Source organism: Anabrus simplex, chromosome 11, assembly GCF_040414725.1.
Source record: "Anabrus simplex isolate iqAnaSimp1 chromosome 11, ASM4041472v1, whole genome shotgun sequence".
Classification (NCBI taxonomy): domain Eukaryota; kingdom Metazoa; phylum Arthropoda; class Insecta; order Orthoptera; family Tettigoniidae; genus Anabrus; species Anabrus simplex.
The window spans coordinates 62,099,617-62,123,171 of record NC_090275.1 but is presented as its reverse complement, the minus strand read 5'-3'; positions in this window follow the sequence as shown (position 1 = coordinate 62,123,171).

Sequence of the window (23,555 nt, the reverse complement as noted above, 5' to 3'; positions counted from 1 at the left end):
CAGGTGGTAACAATGTCAGGAGGGTACTCGGAATGAGGAGATGAAGTCTAAATTAGGAATGAACTCGATGGATGAAGATGTACGCATAAAACGGCTTCAGTTGTGGGGTCATGTGACGCGAATGGAGGAAGATAGGTTACCTAGGAAAATAATGGACTCTCTTAAGGATGGTAAGAGAAGTAGAGGGAGGCCAAGACGCCGTTGGTTAGACTCAGTTTCTAACGATTTAAATATAAGAGGTATAGAACTAAATGAGGCAACAGCACTAGTTGCAAATAGAGGATTGTTGTGACGTTTAGTAAATTCACAGAGGCTTGCAGACTGAACGTTGAAAGGCATAACGGTCTATAATGATGATTATGTATGTGACAATAAAGTTCGCTGAATGAAGTCAGAACGGTCGATCCGCCAATACTGGCGATACGCAACGCTGCACCTGCGTAGCAGCAGGTTTTGTCCACCTGCCCCCAATGTTGTTCAATTGAGCATCGTGTGTGTGCTGTGTAAGACCTGTTTGACACAGTGTGTGTTTAGTGCGTTGGCTCTGAACTGCGAACAGGTACATGAACGACCCAAAGATCAATGTACAGTTTTGTTTTAAGCCTGGTAAGACACCAAAAGAAACGCATGCGATGCTGGTACGTGTTTATGAAGATCAAGCACTGTCCTTGAAGTGTGTGTACGAGTGGTTCGCCCGTGCTCGAGGAGGCCGGGAAAGTGTTTCTGACAACCCCCGTAGCGGAAGACCGGCGACCGCCGTCAGTGACGAAAATATTGAGAAGGGAAGGGCATCAATCACGAACGATCAGTGATTAATTGTGCATATGAGAGCGGATGAACTGCAGATCAACCATGAGTCCGTGCGACAAACCCAGAAGTTAGGGAGGAGGAAAACGTGTTCTCGTCTTGTGCCACATCACTTGACTGACGATCAGAAGCAGGCACGTTTAGAGGCTTCACGGGATTTTGTCGAAACGGCGGATGCGGCACTACATTTCTGGAACTGTATTGTCACTGAATATGAAACCTGACGTCTCAGGTACGACCCAGAAACGAAACGGCAAAGCATGGAATGGCGTTCTCCGGGATCCCCTCCTCGGTAAAAGGTCCACGACTCAAACTCGCTTTGAAAGGTAAGGGATTTGACGATATTCGTGACGAAACGTGACGGGGCTTTTGAGCACCATCCAAAAGGAAGCCTTCCTTCAAAGTTTCCAGAACATGTATCGCCGATCTCAGCAGTGCATAGTTATGAGTGGGGGACTACTTTATTTCGAAGGACAGTAAGGTCACTGTCGTGCATTGTCCATCTATGTTGATAGTACAGGACTATTCACCGAACTTTATTGTCACAGGTTGTATGTATGTATGTATGTATGTATGTATGTATGTATGTATGTATGTATGTATGTATGTATGTATGTATGTATGTATGTATGTATGTACCGATCTCGATAGCTGCAGTCACTTAATTGCGGCCAGTGTCCAGTATTCGGGAGATAGTAGGTTCGAACCCCACTATCGGCAGCCCTGAAAATGGTTTTCCGTGGTTTCCCATGTTCACACCAGGCAAATGCTGGGGCTGTACCTTAATTAAGGCCACGGCTGATTCCTTCCCACTCCTAGCCATTTTCCTGTCCCATCGTCGCCATAAGACCTATCTGAGTCGGTGCGACGTAAAGCAACTAGAAAAAAAAAATGTATGTATGTTGAAGCGTTATTTCATGAAAACTACGTTTCAGATTTTCGATTTTTGTTTGCAACTGGTACCCTTCTCTTGTATATATCAATTGGGGGCATTGAATATAATCGTAAGTAAAATACTCTGGGCGATATTCGCGTTCTATCAAAACACTAAAAGCGTCTTTTTTTTTTCTTTCCATGCACCGGTCGTCGAGGAAGGTAAGCCTACGTTAAAATGCACATTTCTGTTTTGTCATCAACATGACTTATGCCTGGGGGTCATCTGAGCATTTGCATCGCGAAATTACCGACACAGTACATGCGACGTGATGTTACCTAGCAACCGTGCAGGCTGTGATTTTATTTATTTATTTATTTATTTATTTATTTATTTATTTATTTATTTATTTATTTATCGTATGATGAATGTATGTACACATATGTATAGTTTCAGGATAAATGTGCGTAGTGGCAAGTCCGTACAATACTACAACTCTAGGTCTAGTTTTTTGACCCAATTAAGCTGCTTCATCCGATGTCTATTAGCTTTCCTTTGAAAGCTCGAATTTTTTTTTTTTTTTTTTTTTTTTTACATTTTGGCATTTGGTCCGTAAGACCATGCTGCCAGCTCTGTACATTTAGAAAACAGGAAAGTCAACAACAAGTCTTTACAACATAGGACCGTTCATGTCATTGTAACTAATTGGTGATGGAAAGCCACGGTACGGGAACTTTGGTTGGATGAGAACAGTTTAACTACAGACTACAGAACAAACGAATCACAGTGTTAAATTGGCTTCACTTAAAAATTTGGCTATTGCTTGATATATACGGATGTCATATCTGCTGAACAACGACGAAACGGAGGTGGGAAGGGGAACTTGCAGTTGTATAAGCGTTTGATATAAATTGGTCACTTGTGGTTTGTATCTAGTGCATCCTAAAATTGTATGGTTGAGGTCTGCTTCTTGAGTGGGGTCAGAGGGACAATTTGAGGAGTCTATGACTTTGAGTCTGAACAGATGACTGGGGTAAGATGCATGTCCAAGTCGCATTCTGATAATTGATGTCATATGGCGGCGAGTGAGAGATAGTAGACTGAACCATGGTTGAAAGCTCGAATTGGGCAGTCAGTAACAATGTGTTGGATTGACTGAGAAGGGACACCACAATCACAATTTGCAGAGCTAGTCCAACCCCATTTAAACAATAGATAATCACATCTTCCTTGTCCCAGTTCTTATCCGATTGATGATTCTTCACTGTCGCCTTAGAAGATCAAATTCTTGTATACGTTTAGGAGGAATCTCAACTAGATGTTTGCCGACTACTGAAGACTGATCCCACTGGGGTCTCCTTAAACTGTTAACATGAAAAGAGGTTCTTTCAAGACCTGTTGCTGTACGCCAGGGTTTCTTTGATTTCAGTCGTTAATGTTCAGTGTTTGTAATATCTTTTGACGGATGGGTAGTTGGGGGTTCTGTTGAATGTATTTCCATACCTTTAGGAGAGCTTCTGATCGTCTTAGGGCTGGAGGTGGAACGTTGCCGAGAACAGGAAGCCAAAGCATGTTCGTGCTCCGAATGCATCCTGTGATTATGCGCATTGCCTGATTGAATTGTACATCAATCTTCTTAGTGTGAACACTATTGATCCAGGAGGGGAAGCAGTATTCAGCAACAGAATATGATAAGGCTAATGCTATTGATCATAGAACATGAGTCTTGGCTCCCCATGATGTACCAGTAAGTTTCTGAAGATTATTATTTCTAGTTTTAACTTTAGGAGCTAGATTTGAGAGATGTTACTTTCAAGCAGGCTGTGATGTGAAGTATTGATGGATGGCCATGACTGAAAGACATTCGGAAGGCTTTTTTGTCAAAGGGGCCTCATCTCATTATACTCTAGGAAGTAATTATTTCTTTCGTGGTAATTCTCCCTTCTGATGCACTGAATCCGACACTTGTCGCCTCCGAATTCCATACAGATGTCTCTCGAAAGAGCCTCGGTGGTTCAGGTGGCAGCGCGTCGGCCTCTCACCACTGGGTTCCGTGGTTCAAATCTCGGTCACTCCATGTGAAATTTGTGGTGGACAAAGTGGAGTCGGGACAGATTTTTCTCCGGCTACTCCGGTTTTCCCTGCCATCTTTCATTCCAGCAACACTCTCCAATATAATTTCATTTCATCAGTCAGTTATTAATCATTGCCCCAGAAGAGTGCCAAAGCTTCCGTAAATGCCAGTCTCAGCAACGTTCAAGGAGAGATGTGTTCTTGAACTAATGTACCTACCGGAAGGCTGCCTCTGTGGATCCGTGGTAGAGTGTCGGCCTCCGGATCCCAAGATAGCGGGTTCAAACCCGGCAGAGGTAGTCGGATTTTTGAAGGGCGGAAAAAAGTCCATTCGACACTCCATGTCGTACGATGTCGGCATGTAAAAGATCTCTGGTGATACATTTGGTATTTACCCGACAAAATTAATTAAATCTCAGCCATAGACGCCCAAGAGAGATCCGGTTTACTCTAGGTCCGCTAGATGGCAGAGGTCCGCTAGATGGCAGACAGAGTAAACCGGAACGTCGAAATTGACGAGCAGACAGCCAGATGGCGTCAAATCGAAATGTCTGCAAACGGTAGCTGAGGCCATACGATTATTATTATTATTATTATTATTATTATTATTATTATTATTATTATTATTATTATTATTATTATTATTATTATTATTATTATTATTATTATTATTATTGTTACCGTGTTTTAGTGGTACGTAGAGGTGAAAGAAGGTGCGGGCGTGAACGGGTCTCAAACTACGGAATCAAAGTTAATGTAAAATTTAACAAGGTTATATTTTCTTTTCAAAAACAAAGAAATAACAAGCATGGCAGGTACAAAGTAGCAAGTCCAAAGGGTAGTTACAATATTTACAGGATTTGGGCTTCGCGCCCTGACTTCACAATGCTTGGGCAATCAGCTCAGTTTTACCCCAAACACAAGTTTCAACAGAGGGGCAGAAAACCCCATTCATGCCTAGGAGTCCTTGCTCCAAATTACACAGAAAAGCCTCCACGAGGCATACAACACTCAATTTTCAAAAGAGCCACACGCTCTCAACTTTAAGCCTCTCAAAGGCCACACCAAACTCCACCTTCGAGTTGTCCTCACTGGACATAGACACAGGGGTAAAATACCCAACCTACTGAGGTCTATTAAATTAAAAGGGGCAATTACATGACCTCTAAAATAACAATTTGAAAGGAGGCGATCTGCACTCCTAATACACTTGTTTTTAAAACCTAATCTGGCTCTAGGCCACTAATGCAAGGGCTAATCCCATACTACAGAGGTGACTTTAGAAAAGAGCAATTTGTTTTACGGTAACGAAGAATAGGTTGAGAAAATAAGTTCACCTCAAAACAATGTGAGTGGGAGCTCGAGAGGGTTAGCACTCTCTATCCCAATATGCAGCTTTAAAAGAGAATAGATGAAAAGATTGGTTACATTTTAGGAAAAGGTTACATGGTGGAAACGCTTCGAACCCGCTCCGAGAGTTAAACTGCCAACCTAGCAAGAAAAGAAGTTATTAAGAGGCCATTACCTGGTGTTGAACAGCCGGAGAAGAAAGAGGCGCTTCCCGCCCCCTGCTATGTACTTTACACACTGAAAGATGGAACAGAAGTGGCGCAGAGACCCAAAAATCAGCAGTTTATATACTCTCGCGGAAGGTTCTAGGCGTTAGGGGAAAGAAAACACCCGCCCACAATCACTTTATTGGGTGGGATACAGCAACATATTCAAGTTGGGGGAAGATACCTCGGATTGGTCAGAAATAAATTGAAGAAATTCGGGATTGGATACATACAAAACAAGGGGAAAGAGAGGGGTATACAGCCAACTTAAACAATAACAGAAAGAAATTTAACAAACAACAAACTTTTGAAATAAAAATTTCTCCAAAAAAAAACAGTTCTCTCACTCCGCACTAGGGTGCACTATTGTTGATCTTCAGTAGTGTCCTCTAGAAGAGAAAGTTCACACTTCTTACTACAAGCAAAACAAAAATACGTCGAAAATGACACAGTTCAAAAACTCCAAAATTTCCAGGTAGAGACATCTTCTGAGAAACTTGAAAATTAATACCATCAATAAGGTTCAGAGTTCCTCCAGCAGAGGAGTTTCAATTGGCGCACATTTTAAATTAGCGGCGTGGAGGTGTACCGCCCGGTACAATTATTATTATTATTATTATTATTATTATTATTATTATTATTATTATTTGCAAGATGGGGGCTTCATTCATTCCATCCCCGACCCGGTCAATGACTGGAAAACAGGTTGTAGGTTTCTCGAAAATGATTCGCTAGAAACGACCAGTGATTGGAAAACATTATAAGGCAACGTGCAGAAGGTAGGAAAGTCTAAGTACCTTCCATAATATGTAACAGGAAGGAACAGGAGCAGCGATAAGATAAAAGAGATGGTGAAAAAGATGACGACTACCTACCTTGCGACCAGAGAAATGTACAATCAAATAAACATATCAACAGACGCAAAGCTTAGGCACTACAAGGCAACAGTGTTTAACGCGACCGAAACAAGCAACTGGAGAAAGAGGAAAGAAACATTCTGATAAAGATACTAGGCCAAAAAGAGGAGGTGGAAGATGGGAACGAAAATCAAGAGACAAACTGTACCGAAACACGAGGACGATCTCCGAAGAAGTAAGACACAAAAGAGCAAGATTTTTTTTTTTTTTTTTTTTGCTAGGGGTTTTACGTCGCACCGACACAGATAGGTCTTATGGCGACGATGGGATAGAAAAGGCCTAGGAGTTGGAAGGAAGCGGCCGTGGCCTTAATTAAGGTACAGCCCCAGCATTTGCCTGGTGTGAAAATGGGAAACCACGGAAAACCACCTTCAGGGCTGCCGATAGTGGGATTCGAACCTACTATCTCCCGGATGCAAGCTCACAGCACGGCCAACTCGCCCGGTAGAGCAAGATTTACTGGACATGTGATCAGGATGGACATGGAGATAATGACTAGAAGAGTACTGACGTATTATGAATGATATGCCACATAAACATTAGTACACAATAGAATAAGCAGATAATTCCAGGAATATTCATCAAAATGGAGGAAGCATATAACGATTTTATTTTTCTGGGCCTTCACCTGAGAGAGGTCCGTGGACGTACAGAAGAATAAATGGAAGAAGCGTTTCGAAGAGTATTTTTATTTAACTAATCACAATCATTAGTGTGTGTTTAACACCAAACCAAGATTTTTCGTTATAACTGGGATAGCAACACGACATTAAGAACAGTTATAACAGTGATATGAGAGGATAAATGTATTAAACAATGCCTTGTGACAGCCTAAATTAAAATAATATCTTTAAAATAGTACATATTTAAAAGAAAATACAAGACTATAATTACAACGATAGGTACCTGAAACACAGAATATCGATAGGTAGATATAGGGTAACATTTCCTTCTTCAAATTTTAGAAAGATAATACAATTTAAATACTCACAGTATATAGACAATATACAAACAGGAAATATTATATGATCTGAACAAAGAAAATGAACAATGTTTAAATGGAGAATGATACAGTGTTTACATGAGTAGCCATTACACGTAACAGTCCAGTCAATTTGAGCACAACAAATACAATTGTTCCAGGTGTTCCATAAAAAACGAAGGGAGATCACTACGTTCACCGCATCGGCACGATGGGCAAAGTCCAAAGTTCTATTCTATCCTCTTTGGTCCAAAGCACGAATCCAAGGTCTAGCAAAAGAAAGAAAGGAGGGGTTATAATAAAACGAAAAGAGAGCAGAAAGATTTAGTAGTCCATCATAGGATAGGTCCCGAGGATCATCTACTACTTCAGAAAAAATGCTCAATGTTGGCGTAAAACTTTATTTAAAAAAAGAACTAGGAAGAACCAGCTTACCCAGAAAATCGAAAGGTCTCTCCCCCTACCTGAGTCACTGAAGACACTTCAGCTGGAATGAAGTAAAATACACTCGTGACAGAGACGAAGTCGAAATACGTTCCAGTCTCGAAATGATCCGAAGCACACTGACCAAGTGTGGAGAGATGGGCGAGAATTTATAGGCGGAAAAGTGTGACGTAAACAGACGTAATGGTACGGGCGAGAGGGAGAAGGGACTGGAAAGTTCAAGAATATAGTAGAAGTTGAAAAGACGCGATTAGCGTAGGGCAGGGCCCAAAATCTCACGCGTGCAAATCTAGGCGTTCGGTGATAGACATCTTGTTTATCAGTGAAATAGATAAGCGCAAGACAACAACATAATAATCGAGCGACCTGTTTCGAAGAAAGCAAAGACTTCCGAAAATCCATTTCAATCGAACTGGGAACTTCCGTATTTTTTTGTCAGTCGTGACGATAAAGTCAAATGCTTAATCCGTGGGACAATAATTATGTAATAAGTTAATCAGAAAGATCTATTTTCCAATACAAAGGCTTTGCTCAAATTCTACGAGAATTTGTCGAAGGAAGATTTTCCTAAGCTGCATCGAGTAGCAGCTAAGATTATTTCTATGCATATGTGAAAGGTATTTTTTTCCTATTTTGACTTGTACGAAAACTAGATTGCATGCGAGTAGGCCAATTTATGATTGTAATGTAAAGAAGGCTCTCATAATTGCTGTCACCCGGTCCCTTGTTCCAGGCATAAGCGGTATCATTGTAAAGACAAAGGAAAAGAAGAACTAAATGAGATAAATTGTCTGTTCAAACCAAATTGAAAGAAGAGTGTTTCAACACCGATAACATTGCCCCATACAACAGTGTCACCGCTCACCGCACATAAACATTTCCCAGTAAGGGGAGAATCAGCGGGGAAGGTGGGGAAGGCGAAGACAGGCCGAACGGGTGAGACAGGTGTAGGCGAAGTGGAGTGGGGGTTTGCACTCTGCTCAACCTAGTGAAGTCATCTCCTGCACTTTGCGCCGTGCAGTGCACGGGCGCATGCACTCTGAGCGGCCCTGGCGTAGGGTATGTAGAAGTGTAGAGATCCGGGGAAGAAAGCAAGGTTAGAAATGTTTGCAAGGATAGTCGTGGCAGAAGATAAGAGAACATTACAGGAAGAAACGGGTAGGACGAGGGCAAAGACGGGAACTAAGTGGGTTGTCGAACTTTGGAAGGACTGGACTGGGATGGGGATCGAAGTGGAAGAGACAGAGAACTGGAGAAATAAATATACATACCAAAGCTCAATATCAGAGATAGGTACTGGAATAGGATAGAGAAGCACCGGTGTGGGGAGAGAAGAGAAGAGGATACTGAAAATATCAGATGAAGAACGGGACAGAAGATGATGATGATGATGATGATGATGATGATGATGATGATGATGATGATGATGATGATGATGATGCTTGTTGTTTAAAGGGGCCTAACATCTAGGTCATGGTACGACCATTTAAAAATACATAATCCTCCTCTGACCAGAATTCGAAAAGGTGAGGACGAAGAATGAATGGATGGATATGAAGTTAAAACAATCAGTCGATCCGACCCGAAATGCCCCACATTCCCAGAAACTAGCGTTAAATGATAGTATTACTGACCAAGAGACTGCTTATAAAGCACAATCCTGAATCGATAATCCTTGTAGTCTAAACGGGTCCAAAATCTAAGTCATCCGTCTCTCATAATGGTACTCATTGCTAGGAAAGTAGAACCATGGTATTTGTCATGTTGCGGTACTAATCAAAAGTAGCGTAGACTCGCGGTATTCCACACATTATGGTACTACTCACAGGTAATGTAATGCGCACATGTAACACAGACCACTAGTGTTTCGCACATTGTTTCGCTATTTACAGGCAACGCAAACCTATGGTGCTCTTCACGTAAGTGGACTAACCACAGGGACTCGCACTATCCCGTGGTGTCGCTCATATAGTGGTACGAATCACAGATCCTATAAAATGCATCCTGAGCACACACTGTCGCTACTAACCACAAACCTATTGTGTTCCTAACAGAATGGTACTACGCGCAAGTAAAAGCGACCCATGGTGTTCTCTACGTGGTGGTACGAATTACAAGTAGTATCATGGTTCTAAATTGATCATCCCTTGGTCGCCCCTTTTAGTTCCCTCTTATGACGGGCACATATTTATGATCATTTGATTTACCCGAAGGGAAATTTGACATTTTTCGACGTCTTCTTTGAATAGAGCAAGAATTCCTCAATCAAATAATATATAATACTAGCACGTTCCCGCGGCTTCACCAGCGTTTATTAATTCAGCTGTTTGATGTTTTAAACTATTTATTTATAAAAAAGAAAACATATTTCATTAACACACATCGCTTTTACATAGGTAAATTGGATGAAATACAGAACTTTAATACTGTAGTTTTGTCCGGTCTGTTATTCGCTTACTGTATAGCCAACAATTGCCTCGAAACAAAAGTCCGCACCGTCATTAAAATTGCCTCGATATTTCCGTACTTTTCAGGGTAAAATGTTAAACATTTCAACATCTTGGAATTTTCCCGTAGTAATTCATATGTGTACCAATTTTGGGTGGCATATCTCGCTGCTGTAGAATCCTTGAGCTGACGTTGCCATGGTTACGGCTGGTCGTTTCTTTATCGGATTCCTAGAGCAGTGGTAGTGCGGTGCCAATATCTCCATAACGGTTTATTTTAGGGCCTTAAAACATGGTTTTCGGGCCCGTAGGGCTTACCGTGTTTTGTTATTTGCGTCAATGGGCTTAATGAGCTTTGTCTCATCCCTGTGCCACAAATTCGATATTTCACCTATTATTTTATATCTACCCCCGTTGCCCCCTCTAATTGTTAATAAAAAGTTACTCCTTATACCATTAGCTATCTGACAGTGAAAGTCCCGTCAAAATCGGTCCAACCGTTTCGGAGATTAGCTGGAACAAACAGACAGACAAAATTTGTAAAATTGGTTTTTAGTTATATGTACCGTATTACTTTAATATAAACTTATTCAAATGCGGTTATTTTGACATTACAAACAGGCACCTCCATTTTATTTATTTATATGTATAGTGTGCAATGACCTGCAATCAACGTAATTTAAATGTGGCTATTTAAATAAGGGGGTATCTCTCTCTCTCCCTCTCTCTCTCTCTCTCAGCCGTCGGCTAGCATTACAGTTTCGAAAGAAAATTTATTAAAATTGCACGCTGTATCCTGGTTAAATGGGATCGACTCTTCCGGTCGCTGCCCTCCAGGTCATACTGTCTCGAGCCCTAACAGAGTCAGTTTTGGAATGTTCCATATCTCCATAATTCCAGCTCTCCATTTTATTTCTAGTCATCCCAGAGCCTGTTCAACTTTCAAACCAGTGAGATACATACCCCTCTGGCCTTCTTTCAATATGATCTAACAGGCTGTATCGGTTTTCTCTTATTTTTTCTGAGATCGGTGTTACTCTAAGAGATAGGTGTTGAACATCCAGCCTGGTCACTTCACGAGTCCATCGTAGCATTCTTTTTTTCTTCATCAACATAAATTTCCTCTTCATCAGAGTCAAGTAATATGAATTGACCTACCATAGCCTTTCAGGTAGAATTGCATCTTTCTTTCACCCTAGTGCTGCCCGTCACTTTGCCAAGTCATTATTTATCCTATAGATGGCCTCAAAATCTGCATTTTCTTGAATCATTCATCCAAGCTATCGGAAGGTAGATCTAATATTTAGTCCTTCATAACTTGGTCCACTCATGGATAATTTGTTATGTAGATACACTGATCTTTTTCTGTTTATTTTAAGCCTATTGTTTTTCCAAAAAATTCTGCCAGATGTCAAATTTCTCTTGAAATGACCTAAATTTCATCAGAGTATTCACCATGGGGCTCCTACATGGATGTGCCTTGCCAGTAAGTCCATGAAGATTACAAAGACTAGGGGCCGAATGCTGATCCCTGATGCAGATCAAACATAATGAAAAATTTATCTGCAGTTCCACACGATTTTCTCAGGGTTGTCAGGCTTCTATTATAACGCCATGCAGGTAATGGTGAACTAACAGTCACGTTAAAGAAAACAATATTACAACTGCGGAAGACTATTTATTACTGTAGAATATGTTTAGTTAGGCACAATCCATAACACTGAAACGTACTGATTCATCAAGTTCCAATATTATTTCCTCTTATCCAATGTTGACAAAACCTCCTTAATATTTGTTGGCCACATCAGCCCCGTGATGAGACAGTTTCCTATTGTATTGAGGAATATTCTAGCATAGCAACACCAGCTTATGAACAAAGGTCAACTCTACGTGACAAGTGGCAGGGAAGCAGTAAAGAAAAAGTGAACCTGTGGTGTTGAAACACGCTTCATTACACAGTATGTATACAGGCTCGTCGAAAAGAACTCCGAAGGCGTGCAGGGAGATATTTCTTCCCTTCCGTAACTACAGTAACTCACGGGCAACGCAGGCTGACCGTAGCAGTGGTGGGTCGTATATTCATATTGGTTTCTTATTTTCTTTATGAAACATTAAATAATTATGATATATTATATTAGTTCTAAAACCGTTACGTTCCTTTATATATACCATAAATTATCTGAGCAAAGAACAGGAAACACAGATAAGACGTATTGCGGGTGATGCCTTACAGCAGGGCCTCTCAGGGTGCATGCGCGTGGTGCATGCACTGTGCACGGTGCAAAAGACGACTTGGCTTGGTTGATCAGAGTGCAGACCCCCACTCCTCGATTTGGAGCAATAGCGCTAACTCTCTCTTTCCTCACGCCTGTCTCGCTCGCTCCCCCTGTCTCCCTCTCCCTCACTTGCGCCGTAGCGCTCCAAATCCGGGCTGAGTTGAGCCGAGTATAGCCGAGTAGAGCCGAGCATAGCCGAGTAGCCCAGAGACGAAGCGTTGATCCGAGCCATACCGAGCGGCACCGAGCGGCACCGATGCACAGTGCACGGAGCTCTTGCGCCGCGCTCTGCACGCGTGAGATTTTGGGCGTTTGAGAGGCCCTGCCTTACAGTATAGAGTAATAAATAAGTTACAGGATGGTGAGCAACAGTGGAATGGATGCCAGACAACAGCATGCTGATATACTTGGTGAAAAGTCCGGTTATAAGTTTCACCAAGAGGAAGAGTCCTCTCACTTTTAATATTGCGTTGATGGAGTGAAAATACGTCATGGAGATCACAGTAAACACCTAGTGAATATCTTCTTTGGGGTTATCTAATTAACGAGACTGAAAACAAGCGTTACAGATCTCTGAGGGAATTTAAGAGTTATAGTATAGCTAACCAGTTATAGCATGGTGTGAGATGATATTTCCAGAAGAATAAGCTTGAATATAATTTTTAAATCAAGTTGAAATTCAAGAGGACAAATTGAGGTAAATATTATTTTATATGAAGAGGAATTGGAGATTGGAATAGATCTTATGGCGACGATTGGACAGGAAGGGGCTAGGAGTGGGAAGCAAGCGGCCGTGGCCTTAATTAAGGTACAGCCCCAGCACTTGCCTGGTGCGAAAATTGAAAACAACGAAAAACCATCTTCAGGACTGTCGACAGTGGGGTTCGAACTCACTATCTACCGAATACTGGATACTGGCCGCACCTAAGCGACTGCAGCTGTCGAGCTCGGTTTGGAATAATTTACCAAGGGATATGTTCGCTAAATTTTTCAACTTCCTTGAAATCATTTAAGAAGAAAAATAGGTAAACTACTGATAGGAAATTTACCTCCTGCTCGGCGGCTCTGCCATCAGCTGTCATAGATGGCCTAGGCATCACTGAAGAGGCGTACTAGGGAAATGAGGAGTGAAGTGGTTTCCCGTTGCTTTCCTCACCGAGCCAGAGTTGCTATTACATATCCGTCTGCCAAGGCCACTGAAATGCATACACCAACCGACCCTATGAGCAACATTTTCACACCATTCATAGCAGGGACTGGCTGCATAAGGATTGGCATTACTAGCATCGCTCATACCTCAGTCACTTTCATATTGTCAAAGCCAAGGATGAGACAGAGACAGATCTATGAAAGTAACAAAATTGCTCTAGCCTATACCAGAAGACATAGCGCACTGTAAACACTCGGTCCTGCCAGCAAAGGCATAGTGGTAAATTAACAAAATAAAAATTTTACCCGTCTTCGACAACAAACCGTTTCTAGGGAACTAGTTACAATTACAATGTAATGAAAACGTATTTACTTGTATTTAAAGTCATTTTCAGAGCCTAAATTTTCAATGAAAAGCAGACAAAATATTCTGAGCTACATTGGAAGTGGCTAAAATATTTTCTTTCAATCCATTTTTTATCAGACCACTGGACATGGTAATATATATAAATAATTCTGAATATTGGTTATGGTTTTCAGTCTATCAAATTGCCATAACTAGAGCTCAAAGTAAAGAAACTTCGCGAACAGGAATATGAAAAGTGGAAAAGCTTACCCCATTGTGGCAGAGGTATATGACTTTTCTCGGAGTGGAAGAAATCTAATAATGTGATATGGACGAAGACTGGCCTATTTTCTTCTCAATGGACGAACGCCATAAAAAATGAACTGCAATGTAGTCGCGGTTCGTAATATCCCGTCAGAAGCCTCGATGCCCGTCGCCGTGATTGCAACAAGATTGAATCCCTTCCTCATGTTCTTGGTTTCTACCCCAAAGGGACCATAGACCAAAAGAAGGGTAGCTAGCTGTCTGCTTTCGAAATACAGGCCAGTTCGAAATTTATGAAGAAGTGACCTGTATGTCATCTGAAGGAGCGGTCATTTTAGTCATTGATAAGAAATCCAACAAAGGCTTCATTATCGATCTAATAGTCAGATTTGATCACACAATATCAGAATATCAATGAAAGTGTCAGTCGCTTAGCAACCTGCTATGTACAGGATGTATTATAGGTTAGGGTAAGCCTTCGACTGCAATTATTGGAGTGGTCATTTAATGATTTGATTTTATGATCACTCAAATTTGGCTGAACTTCAGTTCACCCAGAGCCACCGGCGAGTGCAGACGTACGGAGTGGAGGGTCCCTGGAGTGGGAGAAGGTAGTGTAAGTGCGGAGTGTTGGAAGTCAGCGAGGTGCTTACAGGCAATGATTGGTACAGAGCAGTACAGGGCGAGCATAGGTGGTTGGGAGGGAAGGAAGAAGAAAGAAGAAGTGAAGACAAGAAGATGCAGAATAGAACTGGATAAAATAGGATACTTTATACTTTCTGCAGCGGTGATTTTGATATTGCTTTGGATTGGGGGAGTAGAACTGAACCCAGGTCCGACTTCCAGAGGAAATATGAGCTGGGAGGACATGGAAACAATCAGAAAAATCGTAAAAGAGGTGGTAGCAGAGACATGTCCCTTCGAACAAATCAAGAACATGATCAAGGAACAAACGAGGGAGTTTGAAAAAATGAAGGGGTGGTTTCAGGAAAAGATAGAAGACACAGCTTCACAGGTGAGAAGAAATGGTGAAGAAGTTTCAGCATTAAGAGAGGAGATAGGGAGATTGGAAGAGGAGATATCGAAACTGAAAGCCGACGTAGTTGTTAACACCCGAAGTCGCAGAAATAAATGCTTATTTATATATGGAGTGCAAGAGGGTAAGAAGGAAGATAAGACGAGTATAGTTTATAAAGTAGTGGACATAATTCAGGGTAAAATGAAAATAAATTTCAGTGAAGTGGACATTGATGATGTGACAAGAGTGGGAAGATTTAGAGGTAATAGGCCTATCAAAGTGCAATTATTTTCTACACTGATGGCTGATGCAGTGGTGCGTAATGCAGGTAACGTGCAAGGAGAAAAAATATGGATAAGGAGGGACATAGGAGCTGAAGAGTGGAGGAATGAAAAAACTCTTAAAAAACACATGATACGAGCTAGGCAGCAAGGGTTGAATGCAGTCATCAGAGGACAGGAATTAGTGGTGACAGGCAACAGATGGAGGAGAGTATGGTCGGTGAATAGACTGATGGACCTAGAACGGAGGATGAAACAAGATGAGGAGGCTAAGAGAAGTGTAGTGAATAACGGGGATGACAAACGAGTGGAAGATAATAGGCAAGTGAAAGATAACGAGGGTAGAAGTGTAATTATAGGAAGTAGTACTGAAAAGTGTCAAGAGAGACAGAGCGAGGTGCTAAGTGGAAGTATGAACAACGGTAAGGAAAGAGCAGTGGACGGGCAATGCAGGAGAGAGGCTGAAGATCAAAGGGGTGATGGGGGAAAGGAGAGTGAGCAACAAGAAGCTGAGAGAGCTGAGTGTAGTGGTGTAGTTAGACAAGATCAGGGTATAAAAGTAAGGCCAGTGTTAACCCGTGAGTACCTCGCACAGAATTTGAGTTTGAGCGCAGGGAGAGATAGAAGATATACGGACATGATGAGAGCAATGAAAAGTAGTGAGGGTTTTGTTACAAGAAGTAAAAAACAACAATATAGCGAGTAAGTAAGTAATTAAGGGCGTGGAGGCTGAAATGTTGTGAAGGAGAAGTGGTATATAAGTTATGATATGTTATAGGGTTGAAATGTGGTGTTGGAGAAGTGGTGGTATAAGATGGTGGATGGCAGTTTGTTGATATTTGGAGCTGGAGGAGTGATGGTAAATGTGGTGTTGGATAAGTGTTGTAATTTGGCTATTTGTAAATTTTGGTTTGGGGGAAGTTGGAGTTTTCGGTAGGTAATTATGATGGGTATTAGGATGAGTATGAGTGTATGGCTAATTGAGCAAATTATGATATGTTATAGGGTTGAAATGTGGTGTTGGAGAAGTGGTGGTAAAAGATGGTGGATGGCAGAAGGTGAGTGTATTTGTAGAAGAAGTAGAGGTGGTGGTACTGAGATTGTATTGGTGTCTGGTATAAATGATGAGTGATGGCAGATGAGTGTGTGTTAGGGCTGAATTGTGGTGTTGGAATTAGAGGTGGTATATGTTGAAATGTGGTGTTGGAAAGGTATGGAGATGTAGTTATGATATGTTATAGGGTTGAAATGTGGTGTTGGAGAAGTGGTGGTATAAGATGGTGGATGGCAGAAGGTAAGTGTATTTGTGGAAGGAGTAGAGCTGGTATGCTGAAGTGTGGTGTTGGAAGTATTGAAGGCTTAGTATTCAAGTTATGATATGTTATAGGGTTGAAATGTGGTGTTGATGGCTATTTAATTTTTGGAGCTGGAAACAGGTGAGTTTATTATCATTTTGTATTGTATTGGTGACTGGTATAAATGCTGAGTGAGGGCAGACGAGTGCGTGTTAGGGCTGAAATGTGGTGTTGGAAGTAGAGGTGGTATATGTTGAAATGTGGTGTTGGAAAGGTATGGAGATGTAGTAATGTAACTCGGCTATTTGTAAATTTTGGTTTGGTAGAAGATGGAGTCTTCAGTAGGTAATTATGACGGGTAGGATGAGTATGAGTGTATGGTAAATGCAAGTTATGATATGTTATAGGGTGGAAATGTGGTGTGGGAGAAGTGGTGGTATAAGATGGTGGATGGCAGAAGGTGAGTGTATTTGTGGAAGGAGTAGAGCTGGTATGCTGAAGTGTGGTGTTGGAAGTATTAAATTATGATATGTTATAGGGTTGAAATGTGGTGTTGGAGAAGTGGTGGTATAAGATGGTGGATGGCAGAAGGTGAGTGTATTTGTAGAAGAAGTAGAGGTGGTATATGAGGTAGGGTTGGTGTGGTATTGCGGAAATGTGGTGTTGGAGTATTGCTGGCCAAAGTTTTTGGAGGCGTGATTGGTATTTGTTATTCATTGCCGAAATTTCTGGAGATGAGAGGTAATTTTATTATGGAGTGTTATGACGGAATGAAATGAAATGAAGCAATGTTAACGCAGATTGGTAAAAGTTGCGGTATGGTTGATTGGAACGTAATGACGGAATAAGATGGCCGGTTTGGTATGCAATCATGTAATGGCTGGTTTGGAATGCAACCTGGTAATGCTGCTGTTGCAGCTTATGCTGGAGTAGGTCAGGGAACAATAGAGGTGATGAAAATGCTGAAGTAAGAAGGTTGCGTACGTGAGAGTGATAACAAGCATGGAGTTGTAACACCAGCAGTAGAATGTAAACATTGACCAGGCTGTTGTGAATTGATGTAGATGGAGTTGGTTCTGGTATAAAACCGGGACGGTATTGTTTATTTCATTTTATGTTATTTAGTATATAGTGGAGAGGGGTGGCTCAGGTTGGACTATTCTTATTAATCTTATTTGTTATTTATTATTATTATTATTGTGAACATGTATTCGGGGCTGAACGCCTGTTTTGTTCACTAATAAATACAATACAATACAATACAATTTGGCTGAACTTATAGACCTATCAATGTCTCATGATTCGCCGGCAGGTAATTACGGAGGGAATGAAACACATCGGTCCAGTAGAACGGACGGACAGATTTGACAAACCGTTTTTAGTAAACTCTTTTACTATATAGATAAAAAAAATTATGTCTTCATTCATGACTGTCTGTAGCTGGCGACTGGTTTTGACGTCTATAACCGAGCTGAGTGGTTCAGACAGTTGAAGCGCTGGCTTGACTCCAACTTGGCAGGTTCGATCCTGGCTCAGTCCGATGGTATTTGAAGGTGTTCAGTACGTCAGCCTCGTGTCGGTAGATTTACTGACACGTAAAAGAACTCCTGCGGGACAACATTTCTGCACCTCGGCGTCTCCTAAAACCGTTGAAGTATCTAATGGCACGTAAATTAAGTAACATAATTATTGTACATCTATAGGTTTGCAGCAGAGTTGCACACCTGCGGAATGTAGTCTGTAGAATGATGTCGGCTAGTGGACAATCCTGAAACTCATCATTTTCGTAGACTGTCAGGAAATAACAGCACTGGTCATGCTACTGTCTCCCTTACCTCGTGACAGATCAGGAATCCTGCATTTCACTTTTATTTAATAGGCTATAGTGAGAGCGTATGGCTTTTCTCTCATTTCCCCTTTCTGTATAAAAACAAGCATACTCTTAGTTAACCATTTAACATACGAAATGGTATTTCATTGAAAGCTCTGTAAGTCATCAGGTACAAAGTTTTCAAGAATAAAGTAAATCCAACCCTCCTCTTGATATCCGCCGTACCGGGCGAGTTAGCCGTGCGGTTAGGGGCATGCGGCTGTGAGCTTGCATCCAGCAGATAGTGGGTTTGAATCCCACTTACGGTAGCCCTGCAGATGGTTTTTCGTGGATTCCCATTTTCACACCGGGAAAATGCTGGGGCTGTACCTTAATTAAGGCCACGGCCGCATCCTTCCAACTCCTAGGCCTTTCCTATCCCATCGTCGCTATAAGACCTATCTGTGTCGATGGGACGTAAAGCCACTAGTAAAAAACATATATATCTGCCGTGCACCATTACACTTAAAAAACACCAGCCGCCACTGCTTAAATGTTACCTGCAATTTCATTTTCTACTGTTCATTGTTATGAAAGGTAGATTTTAATTCTTCTTTTTTTTTGTCATTTGCTTTACGTCGCACCGACACAGATAGGTCTTATGGCGACGATGGGACAGGAAAGGGCTAGGAGTGGGAAGGAAGCGGCCGTGGCCTTAATTAAGGTAAAGCCCCAGCATTTTCCTGGTGTGAAAATGGGAAACCACGGAAAACCATTTTCAGGGCTGCCGACATTGGGGTTCGAACCTACTATCTCCCGAATACTGGATACTGGCCGCACTTAAGCGACTGCAACTATCGAGCTCGGTTTTAATTCTTCGCCGATTACAGTATATTAATGAAACAGACTCCGGTGTTCAAAATACGTTCTCGTATTTTAACTAATTTGGTTTTAAGCCTGAAATTAATTATTTCCATATGAATAAGCATATAATTACAATATTCCCAGTGTTAGTAAATTATTTCAGAGATAGTATGTTGTTTAGAGGATCAGGTTGGCTAGTTTTAATTTGTTGTGGGTTTAATTTTCTGGATACAGAGAGATTAATGTTGAATACTTAATCACCCTTAAAAGAACCGGAAATTATTTCGTAAGCGGTTCAAGTAATAGTTGATGATCTACACCTCTAATTATTAATTAGTTTATGAATACTGACAGGTGTTACCTCTTTATCCGAGGTGATGAAGGTTTGTTTGGGGCCGTGGTTTTGATCCCCACCAGGAAGTGAAGAAGTTTTGAATTCGGTTTCTGGAAAGATACTTGGCGCATCTCTCTGCTAGTAATATAAATTAGTACCACATTCATTCCTGGGGAAGGAGGAGGCCGATTTAGGGTAACCACTGTACCCTAGATCCTTAATTCACTTTCTAAAGGCACTGGGATATGAAACACCTTTTCATTAAACGTCTTGAAAGGTGCGTAATGCAGTGGAAGGTATAGGAATCTGTCGATGTTAATTTCAGGTTCAATAAATTTTTACAAGTTGCTTTATGTCACAGCGACACAGACAGGTGTTATGGCGAAAATGGGATAGGAATGAGCTAGGAGTGGGAAAAAAGCAGTCGTGGCCTTAATTAAGGCACAGTCCCAGCATTTGCATGGTGTGAAAATAGGGAACCACGGAAAACCATCTTCAGTGCTGTCGACAGTGAGATTCGAACCCACTATCTCCCGAATACTGGATACTGGCCGCACTTTAGCGACTGCAGCTATCTCAATTACAACGGAGTGCTCAGTCCATGTACGATCACCGTTTCCCCTCGTATTCTCTTCTATAAATGGCTAAGTAAAACCCAGTGTGTTGCAGAAATAGTAGGGCAGGCATGTCAAGGTCGCGATCTGACTGACAGCTCTGCTTGCATGAGGAATAGCTGTTACGAGCGCTAGCCGAGGACGTAATCAGATAGCGCAAGCCTGGAGGGGTGTAAGACACAACGAAGGTACTCCGTGCAATACATATATACGGGGTGAACCGAAATTCACGCACTCGACCGTCGCAGCACGACTCCTCACATGAGAGCAATTAAAAATTTCTCTCACAAAAGTTCGTCCTGCGAGTATATGCGGCAGAAAAAGGACAGTTGAAGAGTGGCAATCTGGCAACACTGTAACCACATGTAGGGTAACTACCTCTGTCAGCACATATTAGTCGTGCTGTACAGTTGATACAGTGGATAGAGTTTTGGGTTAGCATGCAGGAGGTCGAAGGGTCGATCCTGTGTTCAGGCGTATGTTTTTTTTTTCGTAAATGTAGTCCAGGTGATATGGAATCTTAATCGTCAACAGCGATTGCAGCATGTCCTGTAAAAACCATTTGCACTTACATACAGCGATCCTAGAAATGGACGAACAATCGTTTTCATGGGTCAGCTTTGAAAGATGCCCTTTCCACGCCGTGGGCGTGAATTTGTTCGCTGTTGATGAATACGACGCCGGATACCATACCACCTGGACTACATTTACGAAATAAAAAAATATACGCCTCAACCCAGGATCGACCCCTCGACCCCCTGCATGCTAACCCAAAACTGTATCCACTGCACGAACTGTACAGCACGACTAACAAGTGCTGACAGAGGTAGTTACCCTACATGTGGTTACAGTGTTGCCAGATTGCCACTCTTCAACGTCCTTTTTCTGTCGATATACTCGCAGGACGAACTTTTGTGCGAGATCTATTTTTATTGCTGGCATGTGAGGAGTCGCGCTGCGACGTCCGAGTGCGCGAATTTCGGTTCATCCTGTATATTCTTTCTTTTAAAGGACGTACAAAATTAGCTCAGCACGGCTTTTGCATAAATTGTACCGAACAATATGCTTTGCAATCACCGCGTACTAGGAAAATGAATAATTATTTTAAAGGTTGTCATAAGCAATGAGATAAAAAAATAAAAGGCATTCATATTTTAGGGGCTAACATGCTCCACTCTCCTATGGTCATTTATGAAGCAGAATAATATCAAATAATATTGTTACGAATAAAACTCCATCTGTTTCATTACTCTAATTTATGTTATTATGAACTAATAAATGCACATATTTAAATACACACAATTCTAACCAGTTATGAATGGTCACACTTACTAATTACAAGTCTATTCACAAGTCCCTCTTCTTTACGGCACAGTAAGTGGTCCAGCTCGTTTGTCTACCTGCGGACGCTTAAGCCTTACTTTCACTTTCCCCAAGTCTAATCACCTCATACAGCAGCTGTGTGTAGACCGCTGGATCTGAACACAGGGCTACGGCGACTGTTCGTTGGTTCGACTCCACAGACAGTCCAGTAATTCACACAGTCACATGCAGTGAACAACCAAACAGCTCAACAGTATTCAACAGCAGGACGATACTCACAACAGCGAACAATAACACACGTCCATTTCCCTTCACACTCGCGACTCACGCATAAATACACGAACACACAGTATAGTCTTCCATTCCGTCGACTCTAGTCCACGCACTCACTGGTCTCTCCGACACCACAACGACAGCTCCTGTTTCAGACCTCAGTGGGACACTAGCGACAGCCAACACCTCTATTCCACCTCGGAGCCCAACTGTCACTCCGAGTCCAGGGCTGACTGACTGTCCGCGGCTAGCTCCCCTTTTTATAGCTCGGGTGATTTGAGCCAGAAATTTCGCGATGTCACTAGAGGCAAAGCATTCCCGTCGAATCTCCAAGAAACTCACAGGTAAGCCGACCGACGAGAACAGTACACGGAAAAGCGGTCACATCTTACAAGCCGGCTGGGAGATTCCAGGTCGTGTGAGTCACTCGCCCATTTCTGGAAGTACCGAAAGGCACGTAACAATATGCCGCTACTATATCGCTTCTGTAGCAAACCGTCATGCTTTTACAAACAAAAGAAAACAGGTTGTGATAAAAGTAGCAACCATGTTGATACAGAAGTACACAAACAAACCTAACAAAGTACAGTGTCGATCTTTATGCCACGGCCTATGCAGCTGAATTTTTTAACCATTAATTGTAGACCAAAACTGGTAACTGGAACTGGAACCCGTCATTCAGCCCTGAGTCAGCAATGTGGGGACAAAGGGGAAGAAACTTGCGCACAGGTATTTCTAGCTCGGGTACTGCGCTTACGGCGAGCCAGCATTGACACCAGAGTAGTAGAGGTTTTAGAGGACACTGGCCCTAGAGTTTATACAAATACAGTCAACACTCAATATCTCGAACATCCATTACTCGAATTTTCAGTATCTCGAAGTAACTTAAATTTCCCGGCCATATGTCCTATTCTTCACGTGTATTTATTTCTCTGTTACTCGAAATTCGGTTACATGAAAGTCTAGATTTCTCGAAGCAAATATTCCTCACTTGAAGCCGAAAATGCTTTGTAACTCCAATTTTGTGCAACATTAACTGTGCAATATGGCATTTGTGGTTTGTGAGGAACGGTCAGCAAGTAAAGAAAGGGGGTTAATATGACGGTAACCGAAAAACTAAAACTTCTAATGACCGTAAATTCGGTGAAGCCTCGCTGTTTTTTGAGTGTGAATTAATTACCGGTCACGTACGAAAGCAACCACCGAAGTCGCGGATGATAAGCTCCATTTACGAATCTCGGCTGCGAGAAGTTTCAACCTCAAAGAACTGACAAACAGAAGAGACTAACGTTTTTTTTGTTTTTTTTCCAAAGGTGTTAATGGAGGTGTGTTTCTTGTTTCACTACTGTGTGTACTAAATCCTGTCTTCTAAAAAGTTACTATAATGACTGTTATAATTAAAGTGATGCCGTAAAATAGAGTTTGTATATTTTTAAGTACTGTTAAAAATAATGTACTCATTATAAGCCCGTAGATACATACGACTCAATTATCTTAAAAACCGACTAATATTTCATTACAAATTTGTTATTCTTGATAATAATATTACATTAACCAACATAACAAATTAGCTCTTTTTAATTCGGGAAAAATAAATCTCTATTCCAA